At 43.8% G+C, this 11,681-nt stretch overlaps 1 long non-coding RNA gene across 1 annotated transcript; it reads left to right on the forward strand.

Annotated features, from left to right (window-relative positions):
• Window positions 1-223: 223 nt before the first annotated feature.
• On the forward strand, window positions 224-1,343 carry LOC144772116 (uncharacterized). Its single transcript, XR_013599652.1, has 6 exons — window positions 224-273; window positions 366-493; window positions 593-659; window positions 753-819; window positions 908-1,009; window positions 1,096-1,343. It is a non-coding gene; the product is annotated as an uncharacterized LOC144772116 (long non-coding RNA).
• Window positions 1,344-11,681: the final 10,338 nt, after the last annotated feature.

Consider the following 11,681-nt stretch of genomic DNA (forward strand, 5'->3'; position numbering starts at 1 on the left):
GCTTTCCACTAGTAGACTTAAAACTGTGTGATTCCTACCTAGTCCAAAATGTCACCATATGAGACATGCCTGTCATCTCCCTTTATTCAGGGACACAATCATTATGCGCTTTCAAGTCAAAATAATACCTCGAATATACTCCAATTCCCACAATGCATCAATTCTAACAGCGGTGCTCTTATACTCTCGCAAAATGGCCGCTCGCTTCACAAACGAGCAGGGAGTGATCGACAGACACCGGGTTGATGCACTAGAAGCAGATCACGTTACGAGGTAAAGTGATGCACACGGTTGTTTAGGCCGTATTTGTCCTTTATATAAGCCCCTGAACCACGAGTTTTCTAAGACCACGTCTCTCTTTTTAGAGAACGACTATTTTTGGGATTAATCGGAAGCCGCGATCTCTGAAGAGAAACCAGCTTAACACTCGTGCAGCCCCGGACGGGGCTGTAGACGGGGGCCAGAGACGGAGCCTCGCTCTACATCAATACAGGTATGTGAGCACTCGAACCTGTTTATGTCAGACGGACTGCTTTGCAAACACCGTCCGCTTGAAACACCGTGTGTCCTCACAAGCGTTTTATTTAACCAGATTAACGTGGGCACCAATGAACAAACGAAGCATTGGACATTAATCACCACAGTGGAGCCGTTGACAGGTATGACGGGCAAAACACCCTCAAAGCGCCCTTTGTATGATTCCATCTAACTACACAAGGTCTCTAAAATCACGTTATGTGTTGTTTTAATAGGATTTCATCACACAAGAAATAGATAATCCTCCGCTCCTTCTTGCTCCGCAAGTCTGATCTGATTAAGGTATGAATTCATTAAGCATTCCATCAAGTTGTCATAATGCTTTGTGAGTCATTCCTACAATTTTGAACGATTCATTGTTCATTTGTAGATTCTCTCCATATTCAAAGAAGATTGTTCCATTTGTGACCTGAAGTAAGGATTGTGTCCAATTACAGAAGTTCAAACAGGTCATCCACATAGGAGTATACAGGTACAATTGCATCATATCCAAACGGTTCGTTTTATAAAAGAGGCGATTAGGTTGTCATTAAAACTCCGTCTTTTGCATCCTAACAGACAAATAACTGAACAATAACAGAGCCCTGATGATGGTTTGGGCACTCACGGCCCGAACTTGAAAGTTGAAACGCGTCGGCAAAACCCACCAAGAGCCAGCCTTAACATCTAGTGTTTCTTTTGATAAATTGCTACATCTATTGTTACTCTTGGGCAAAATCTATCACGAGCCAGCCTTAACATCTAGTGTTTCTTTCGATAAATCGATACATTTACTGTTACTTTTGTTATGAATCAGCTCTTTTAAGGACAGCAACTTTGTACACAAAATGGTTTAGTATATTGCAAAATTGATTAATTGCAATTTGTATTGTTTTTTGGATGTGTTGTTGATGTTATTTCCTTTTCTTGAGGTTTTTTGTAATATGTTTCATGTTAATTGTTTATTGAGTAAGATTGTACGTAATTCTTTGTATTGTGTATTCTTCTTCTGCCACGAGAAATAATTTTTGTATAAAATCACATGATTGAAGGGTAAAAATAAAAATAACGGATCAGATTTAATTGAATTTTTTATATGGTCCTAACTGAGATTAGTATATAAGTAGACTGAGACGGGGGCACTTTTGTGTGTAATACATACGGAAAGCAGGCAAAGGACTTTGGGCTGCCCAAGTGACCCCAACAATGAAAGAAATAGTGGCTGTCCCGGGTTAAACCATGCATCGAAAAATAAAAAAAATAAACCAGGAAAAAAATAATAATATAAGAGCCGCGGGTGCCATTCCTTTTTTAGTCACTATTCCTGACAAGGAGCCCCCGATAATGCACAATGGGCTCATTTGCATATTTCTACTGATTTGCGGTGTCCTATTCTGGTAAGGGACATCACCAATATGTTATAAAAGTGTGAATGGAGCTGCGGGAAATGCAGCAGTCCCCCAGATATCATGTATTAAAAGTAACCCTATAGTTCCTAGCAAATATAGAAAGGTTTATGGTGCCTTTAAACATTCCAGAGCAGAGTCTTTAGCTAAGGTTGGAGGGATTCCTTCTGGTTGGTTTCATAGCTGCTGTATCTGGCCTTCGAAGTGTAGAAGAAAAACTCTGACATGCTTTACAGTTGTAGACAAGGCCAATAGGCTTGCCTTGCGTTGACCCCTTGACAAAGCCAATAGGACCATCTTGCATAATGACACGGAATCCATTGACAAGCTAATAAGTTGACCTTGTACATTGATGTGATCACTCCTTGACAAAGCCAGTAGTATTGTCCTGTATAAGGATGTGTTCACCCATTATTATAGTCAGATTGTTTGTTTTTTATAAGGACTTGATCATTTCTTGACAAAATCAATAGGTATGACTGAAAATGTATGTGGTCACCGCTTGACAAATCCAAACGGCTTGACTTTATATAATGAAGTGGTGATCCCCTGACAAAGCCAACTGACTTGCCTTGTCCATAGATGTGGTCTCTCCTTGACAAAGTTAATTGATCTGCTTTTTAAATGTTGATGTGGTGGGGCGTGGCCAAGCAACATGGCCGACAGGACGTAGGCTCCCGCGGCTCCTGGCGGGCCGACACTATAATCCTACATAAAGATCCTTCATTGTCTCAACGTTCGCTCCAAAGTGGGGAACATGAGCGCCGGAAACTGAGGCTATATCCTGGTAGAATTTCTGGTAGGACTGCTGGAAGGGGAGCGCTTAGGTCGGACCAGGCGCTGTGGAGGCGGGGCTGCAATCACGCGAGGCCGGGGTCTGGGCCTGTGTTCGCGGAAGGTGGCGGCACTCGCCCGAGTCGGCGGCGGACACCAGAACCCCAGGACCGGGGGGCCTGCGGCTGCGGAGGTGAGGTCTGCGGCCGCCGGTGACCTAGGCTGCGGGAGTTCATCGTAGAAAAATCCTGTTGGGCGTTGCCAGAGCACCCAAGGTGACTGGCGGGCCGGCTGACGCTGGTGGAAGTAAAGCGGATCGCCCGACTTGGACTATCGGAGCTGCCCTACTGGTGGAGGAACTGATTGGGGAGGTGCCCGCTGTCACCGTGGCACTCCCGCTCGCACCCGAGTAATGTGGTTGCAACGTGGCCTGGTGAGTGACCGGAGTGTGAGCCGGTGCGGCCTGGGGGCAGATCAAGTATCCTGAGGGCCAGAGTTTGGAGGCCTGTTCCCGTTGGCCGGAGGGGAGCTGACTTCGGGCCCTGAGGAGGGGGGATAGTAGGCGGTGCTGCTGGGCCGACCGTAGGGCCTGCGGGTACTGAAGCACATCAGAACCAGCGTGTGGGGTCGGATTCACGGTGCCCAGGACCTGCCCCCCCCCCACACTGGAGGAGGTTCCACCTTCGTCAGGGCCCCAGAGGCGAAGGGGAACATTGAGGGACCGACTTGGAGCAGTGGTGGTCGCGCGGGCGGGAATCTGCCTGGAACGCGGCTGGAGGTGCTGGTGCCCTGGGGGACCTTATCTGAGAATGACAACCTGCTGCTGGAGGGGTCTGCCGCGGTTAGGGGACCCTGCGAGGTCCGGAATTTGGAGGCTGGAATGCTGAGGACCATCTGCGGCCTGGAGGAGCATCTTCCCACTGAGGTCGGTGAGATTTTTGGTTGGGGGCGCGGTAGTGGCAACTATCTCAGCCCTCCTGTGCTGGAGCGGCAGTCTACTGGTGGGACTGGGGGAGGCTCCCTCAGACACTGAGCAGCTTCTGATGACCGAGGACCCCTGGCCGTGTTGTAGAGTCCTGTTGTGGGTCGTGTTGGCGGAGAGCCTCACCAGAGCTTGCGGTCTGCGGCAGACTTTGTGGAGACCCGGCACTAACTATCAATGACCCCATTGCCCCTTAGAGTGCCGTGGACAGCACGGGGGTGCCTGCATTGCGTAAGGATAGGATGTCTCGTGCCTCGCAGCTGAACACCATAATGCAATATACCACCCAGTGGCTCCCCTCGCAGCGGAAAATGCGCCAGTTGGGGCAGGATGAGGGGGCTGAAGCTCCCTGGGAGTCCACCGGGCGGAGCTGCTGAAGGCGATCCAGGGGTCCTTCCGTGAATGGAGAGATGGGGGCTGTGAGGTACTAGCTGATCTGTACCCGGCGGAGACCTTCCTGACGTATGAGCAGGCGGAAGAGTCCTTTGGCCTTGGTGGAGGACAGTATCTACATTATCAGGGATTCCGAGCCATAGTGCGCTTGGTCTGGCCCCAGTGTCCAGAGACACCTCCAATGGCTCACACCTTACATATCCTTTTGTCCTGCGGCTGGGGACGCAGGCTGATCTCCTTGCTGTACACAGCTATGAGGCGTGATTCCGCCCCGCCGGTGCCGCCGAGATGGGCGGCCTGGTAGGCTGACCTGGGATCGCCACTGGACCAGGGGCAGCGAGAGCGCATAGGGGCCTTGGCACGCGTTTTAAGCTCATTCATTTCAACTTCCTCCACCGCACCTACCTCACTCCGAAGGTGTTGAGCCGTTACTCGGAGGACAGAAGGGACTACTGCCCCAGATGTAGCGCGGAGGGGGCGGGATTTCTGCATTTGGCATTGGGAGTGCCCGTTAGTGGGGGGCTTCTGGGCAGGTGTTGTGGGCCACATAGCCGCCACCACTGGCCTTCAGATCAAGCTAACACCCTTACATTGCCTACTGGCATTAGTTCCTAAGCCGAGAAAACGGAAACTTTCTGGACAGGCGTAGGGTAGCTATAACGTGGATGGGACAGACGACCCCAGAGCTACACATATGGCTTAGAGACGTGAGGGAATGGACCCTCACAGAGGAAACACACATGCAGAACACTAGGAGAGACGAGAAATTGCAAGAGGCCCTGCTGGCATGGCGAACCATGTGTATGGCAGGATTGGCTACGGGAGGGCAACTTTCACACATCAACTCTGAAGGGACCAGTGGCAAATTATTTTCAGCTCAGGAATCGGGGAAGGAGTTGAAACCTGAGGGCACTATGGTACAGTGTATGGAGTTCAGCCTGGTTTGTTTTCCTCACGATGACACTTCTTATTCGCTTGTTATTTTACAGTCCCTCATGAACTTACGTATGTCAAGCTGTAGTCCATGTCCAAAATGTGCCATAATGAGTCAGTTGCTCTGTATACAAATGTTTTTGTGATACCTTTTTTTTGGGGGGGGGGTCTATTGTATATTATAAACTTGAAAATAAAGTTTAAAAAAAAATTAAAAAAATGTTCATGTGGTAACCCTTTGAGAAAGGTATAAGAACTACATTATATTGTGATGAGTACTCTAATTGGCTGACAATGAAGGGGGGTGTTTGGCCATTCCATTGGGGTTAGTTGCGGGGCTTGTCCACCACGGTAAAGTAATGGTATAGTTAGGTAAGGTAGTAAGCTTATAATTTGGTTTAAAAAACCTTATAAATTCAATAAAACAACCTAGGTTGAAGTGATGTTGTTAGGTTGAGCAATAGGATCTCATTTTATGTTTAAAAAACCCTCAGAAATTCAATGAAAAAACAAAGGTTAAAGTGATGTTATAATTAGGTTTGGTAATACTGTTTCACTTAAAATAACAAACTTAGAATTCACTGAAAGTATAAGATTAAAGTAACATTACAGTTAGGGGAATTTGTTGATTTAATCATGCCCTTTTAAACTTTGAAAACACTGCAATTCAGTGTTCTAGTAATCTGAGCTAATTGTAACTTGCCCCCCTACCATGCAATGTTTATGACCCCACAAATCATATCACTCATGACATGTTCAAATACATCTCTGGTAGCATCACTGATGACATCTATCATGACATAATCTACTGTAATGCTGTTCAATTTACTGTACAAAGGATCACAGCATTTGAAATATGCAAATAAGTACTACATGGAACAGCATCATAGAAAGCATAAATTACAGATACATGTGTGCTCATATAAAATATTCTGACTGTAGTCCAGTGCCTTTAGACACACAAGCCCCTACCATGCACATCCTTTGTAAAGTGCACACATTTTCACAGAGAGTTTCTTATCTCCAGATACCCAAGCCCTATTCGGTGCCCTAAGTCCAATTACGCACAGCTGTCTCCTTGTCTAAAACTCTTCATTAAGAGACCAGCTGCTCCAGATACTCAAATTCCATAAATTGGCCAAACTGTACAATTCTCTTAACGGAGAGTCCAGTTGCTCCATACACACCAAACGTGATAATCTGGTCAAACTCCTAATATGTTTGGCTTTCACCCTGTGCAGGGTTCTGCACTGACAGCCCACTCCCTACAAGCACCCGAGTCCCATTAGATAATCATGCCCCTACTACGCATAGCCTTCATCTTGGGCACAGCTCTTCACTGAGAGCACATTCTTTTCAGACACCCATGCCCCATTAGGTGGGTAAGCACCTACTATGGACATCTTCTATCATATGCACAAATCATTATAGAGAGACCAATTCCTCTAAACACCCAAACCCTATTAGGTTACCAAGCCCTACTCCACACAGCAGTGGCCCAATGAACAATGTTTCATGGATAGCCCACTATCTAAAGACTCTGAAACCCTGTTAGAAGGTGACGCCCCTATTAGTCCAACCTTTGACCATGCAGATCTCTTTATGGAGAGCACACACCCTCCACAGACACAAGCCCCATAGGAGGTTAAGCATATTGCAAAGGTGTACACACATTAGCAGTACAGAAGCAGTAGAAAATGTGTTCTATGTGTAGCTCACTATCTACCTTTCAATGTCAGAAGCATATAGCACATCTTCACACAATTGGATGATGTCACTGATGATATCATGAGTGATAGCATCAATGATGCCACTGAAGATGTCATAAGGGATGTAATGTTTGAAATCATAGGCAGTGCTAGGCAGGCTCACAAGTTATAGGTAGGTCATATAAATATAGCTAGTGAATTTCTGTGTTTTTTAAAAGTTTTATATGCTATTTGTTTCATCTAACTATAACGTCACTTTAATATTGTTTTTTTCTGTGAATTTCTATCTTTTTTAATTTTGAAGTGTGATTTTTCCAGACCTAACTATAACCTTACTTTAATAATTGTTTTTCTCAGTGAATTAAAATATATATACAAAACAGTAGAAACACTTGGTTTTGTCTTTATTTAACTGATGATTAAAAAATCTTTCCATTTACAGTGCTGTTCTTGCACCACTAATGAACGGGAGCTGCTGCTAAGCTGGTTTTACTGCTCAGACCGTGCTGTGGGGCAACAGGGTGTAAAATGTTGAAAACAACAGCACAGGTGCACCACAATAAAGATTGGACCATGAGTTGTTATAAGATCCACGTCCAAAGAATATTCTTCCAGAGTTCTTCTTTATTTCAATACATTTTTTGAAACGTGATCTAGATGATCAAGTCACAGCCGAAGAATTTTTTCCTTATCGGAAGGACTTTTTCTGGGCAAGATGAGTCTTTTATACTGTCATCTTTGGAAAATAAACCGCATGGTAAACCAAAAGTGGTGTAACCAGTTGCTTACGTCCTTAGTATGTTAAGTTAAAGGTTTTAATTAACACCTTAATTAGTTAGAAGATGGATGAGTGGGTGTATAATAACCCTCAATTGAAACTATATTATAAACATGAATCTGTGATGTCTGGCAGGAAATAAATAGAATAGTAATTTAAAATCCATCTTTAAAATGTATTAAACAATAAATTCATTGGTAAAGTTGGAAAGTAACTTTAGAAATGTATAGGTTTGCTGCATGAGCCTCAGATATGTTGATTATCATTAGCCTGGTATGCCAGTATCTCCCTGCAAATGAGGTGAGAAAACTGCCAAGACATTACCCTGGGGATTCTTCTCCTTACTGAAAGGATAATTTAGTTATGTCCAGGAACCTCATTAACATTAAAGGGACCAGTGAGGCTTGCATATTCAAAAGCAACTGGCAATATGACTTGGATGAAGGCAAGCCTTTTCTCCAGGCCAACACTGATCCTGCTGCCACTAAACCGAGTGGGAAGAAAGCTACCCCCAAAACAAGTTTGAAGTAGAAACAGAGAAGGAAACTTCTCATTTCTCTGGCCACACATCTGAATGAGCACAAAGGCTCTGCACAACAGAAGAAGATTTCTCCCTTCATGAGTTTTAGGAGTAAGGTCCACAGTGGGATTTCTTTCACAGTTAGGCAAACATGAACCTCTGAATAAGTAGAATGGCCATTTTGAGTGCATGTACACTCAGTAGCTCTATGCTGCAAATGACAATGATGTTTTGGTGATACGATTAATGATCTTATTTGAAATTTAATCAGTAATGTCATAAACAATATCATTTATCATGTAATGTATTAATTTTAAAACCGTTCTGTTTATATTATAATGGTGTTATATTATAAGCCTTAAATGTAGCTGAACTTTAACCTATGTTTTTTTCAGTAAATATTGTGGGTTTCTTTTAATATAAATTGAGATGCTTTCTGGGAGGGGATTGATCATATTCATCTAACCTCGACACTGAGCATTGCTTTTAAATGTGTGCAAAAGGGGATTGATGACAGGTTGACCTGCTGCCAGGCCCTGCAGCCACTTCATATAGGTGGTCAGTGTCCACCGTACTGCCCATCCCCCCCATGGTTGTGCAACCTCCCACATACACTCACCAAAAGTGTTATTTTTTTTGTTCAATTCTTTAACACAGACCCGCTGTTCTATAGCATCACCTATACACAAATGCCACTCCAAGGTTCAGCGGGACACAGTAAAGTTCATGTTGTGGCATAGGGGACCACAGAGGGACTCCTGAAAGTCCCATCAGACACTATGGAGGTCTCACTGGGTCTTTCAGGAGTCCACAGAAACTGCAGCATCATTTTTGGTTAACTTTACCATGGTTTGGTCCTTTCTGGCGCATCCACAAAACACAAAAACACTCAATGACATAGGGTCCTAGGGAAAATTTTGAGACCAGCCCGAGTTCACATGCCCAAATACTCACTTATGAAACAACACAACAAACCGGGGGTCTAAAATCCTAATCTGGATGAGAAGACCAAACACTTCTCCCAATGGTAGAGTGTATCTATATGTACTACAAAAAAATGCTAAGTATAGGGAAATTCACATCCGGAACCAACAATTTTTTAGTGATAACAGGGTTGGGATCAGTTAGGTACTCAAAATCTGGATAACCATCAACTATCCCAAGTGATCAGTTTTATCATTTGGTAAACCAGCTTAAAGGAATGGTGAACCTCTTGATCATAGAGGACACCACGGCTATATGGCAAAGATTAGAACCCAACTAAAAAATCACTAAGAAAATTCCAAAGGGCAGTTAGTGAGTTTCCATTCGCCCATTGGAACAATAGAAAGAAACAAGCAGTGCATAGAAAAGTGGGTTAAAATAAGATGATGTGTCCTAATAAAGAGTATTTTTATTGAAGGTGGGGACACACCCCTTTATTAAAAACAGAACAGTGCAAACTGCAGCTTAAACAAATAACTGACATAAAGGGGCCAACATGTTTCAGCCAAACGGGCTCTACTTCCCTTAGGCTTTCTTCAGGGCCTCTGTTCTTATAATTGCTACTGCATATATTTGTGAAATTAATTTGAAAATAAACAAATTTGTGGAAATACTTGCTGTGATACAGTGAAAGAATACACAGTCTGTTCCTCCACATTAAGGGATGCAGATTACATCTGTTGGAAAATCAAAACAAAACGACACAACACATGTATTGACATATATAAATAGACATTGGTCCCTAGTTCCTATGTGAATTCCCTATAATATTATGCAAATGAATAAAGGACATGTATTCGCTTACCCAACTTGATAGGGGACTGGACCTCACCTCTCCTTGACCACGCTCAGGACATTGAGGCCCCGCTCCAAGAACAGTAAGATAAGAATAGAGGTGTAGAATCATGGAATTGGAAGATAATCAATGTCAACATGAAATACTAATTCAAGATCTCTATTCACGAATTCTAACCACATAGCGAGTTCATCATCTGGAAAGACTCACTGTAATTCCAAAACACACTTGGACACAACCCAAACTCTCAACACACACGCAACAACACCAAATCCGGTTGTGTGTGCATTTGGTTTTGAATATATATACTGATTGTGCCTCGATCTTGAAAGGCAAATATGATGGGGCAGGGTCCATTGAGAACTCCTTGTTGTTATGCTGCCTAAACTCTCGAATATCAATGTAAACACTGTACTCATAGAGTAAAATAACACCCCAAGATATCAGCAGAGGCAGTTAGCCTCAATAAACTTAAATGCCGTATGACAACGGCAGCGGTAAAGACCATGCAGTTTTAACACTTTTGCACACGTTCCAAATTCAAAGCACAAGCGAAGTAAGCTGCATAAAAGAAAAGGAGGAAAAATAAACAAACTTACGTCTGGGCCATATGCTTCACATATCATACGTGGGACTGACTTAGTGTCCCAACATATCTCCCCGATAATAAGGTGATATAATACACAAACTCGCAGGTAATGGGTGCTTACCTACTCCGTCGGTACCTCAAGACTTCTTCTGAGTCTAGGGGGACGTACCAACATCCAGGCGAGGCGCCTATAAGTACGCACGAGTGGGTGCTCGTTTTAGCGCCTTGTGTATCTAATGTTCATTCAAACGTCTAGTGAGAAGCACCCCGGCTGCAAAAGTGATACAATGCCCGCCTTTCACTCTAAATCCAAATATTATCAACTGGATAAAGTTTCAAACTTACGATGTTAGAAACCCCGCCCCTGACTACAAAATGACGTCAGGGAACTGACGTTTGTAGTTTATAACTCTCAGCAAGGGGAGGCCCCTGTAGTTGGGCACAGCGAAAAGTGTCCCAGTGGATTAAATCACAGAGAATGGGCATAAACACCAACTGAGACAGCCCCGTGTCCATCTGACAAAAGATTACATTTTCAATCACAAATCCTGGAGCCGAGTTGACTCAGGACTACAAGATGACGTCACGGTAATGGCGTCTGTAGTTCTTACGTTTCTGCAAAAGTAATATAGTGCCCACCTTCCACTCTAAATCCAAATATTATCAACTGGATAAAGTTTCAGACTTACGATGTTAGAAAAACCCCGCCCCTGACTTCAGAATGACGTCAGAGAACTGACGTTTGTAGTTACAGCAAGGGGAGGGCCCTATAGTTGAGCACAGTGAAAGGTGTCCCAGTAGATTCAGTCACAGAGAAAGTGCATAAACAACAACTGAGACAGCCCCGTGTCAATCTGGCAAAAGATTACATTTTCAAAAGATTACATTTTCCATAACATCTCCTGGAGCCGAGTCAATTCGGGACTACAAGATGACGTCAAAATAATGGCGTCTGTAGTTCTTAGGTTACTGCAGGGTGAAGGGCTAAAGCAATTTGATAACCACACCCGATTTTACTCTGATGATGGCATCTTGAAACTCGTACCTAATAAAGATTAAAAAATGCATGCAGTACATCAACTATACTGATTTTGCCTACCCTAATGTTATAAACACCTGAAAGTAGGTATTCTAGGCCACTCGCAAGTATGTACCTGACTAAATCCGAGCCTGATGAAATAGTACCCAATGATTCAGGATTGCAAAAAGTGCTGAAGGAAAGCTTTTATTCCTACAAAAATAGGGGGAACAAGGACTTACGAGATTTATCTTCAAGATTACCAAGTCTATTAGGGCATCCC

The sequence above is a fragment of the Lissotriton helveticus genome, chromosome 8 (assembly GCF_964261635.1).
Source record: "Lissotriton helveticus chromosome 8, aLisHel1.1, whole genome shotgun sequence".
Taxonomy (NCBI): Eukaryota; Metazoa; Chordata; class Amphibia; order Caudata; family Salamandridae; genus Lissotriton; species Lissotriton helveticus.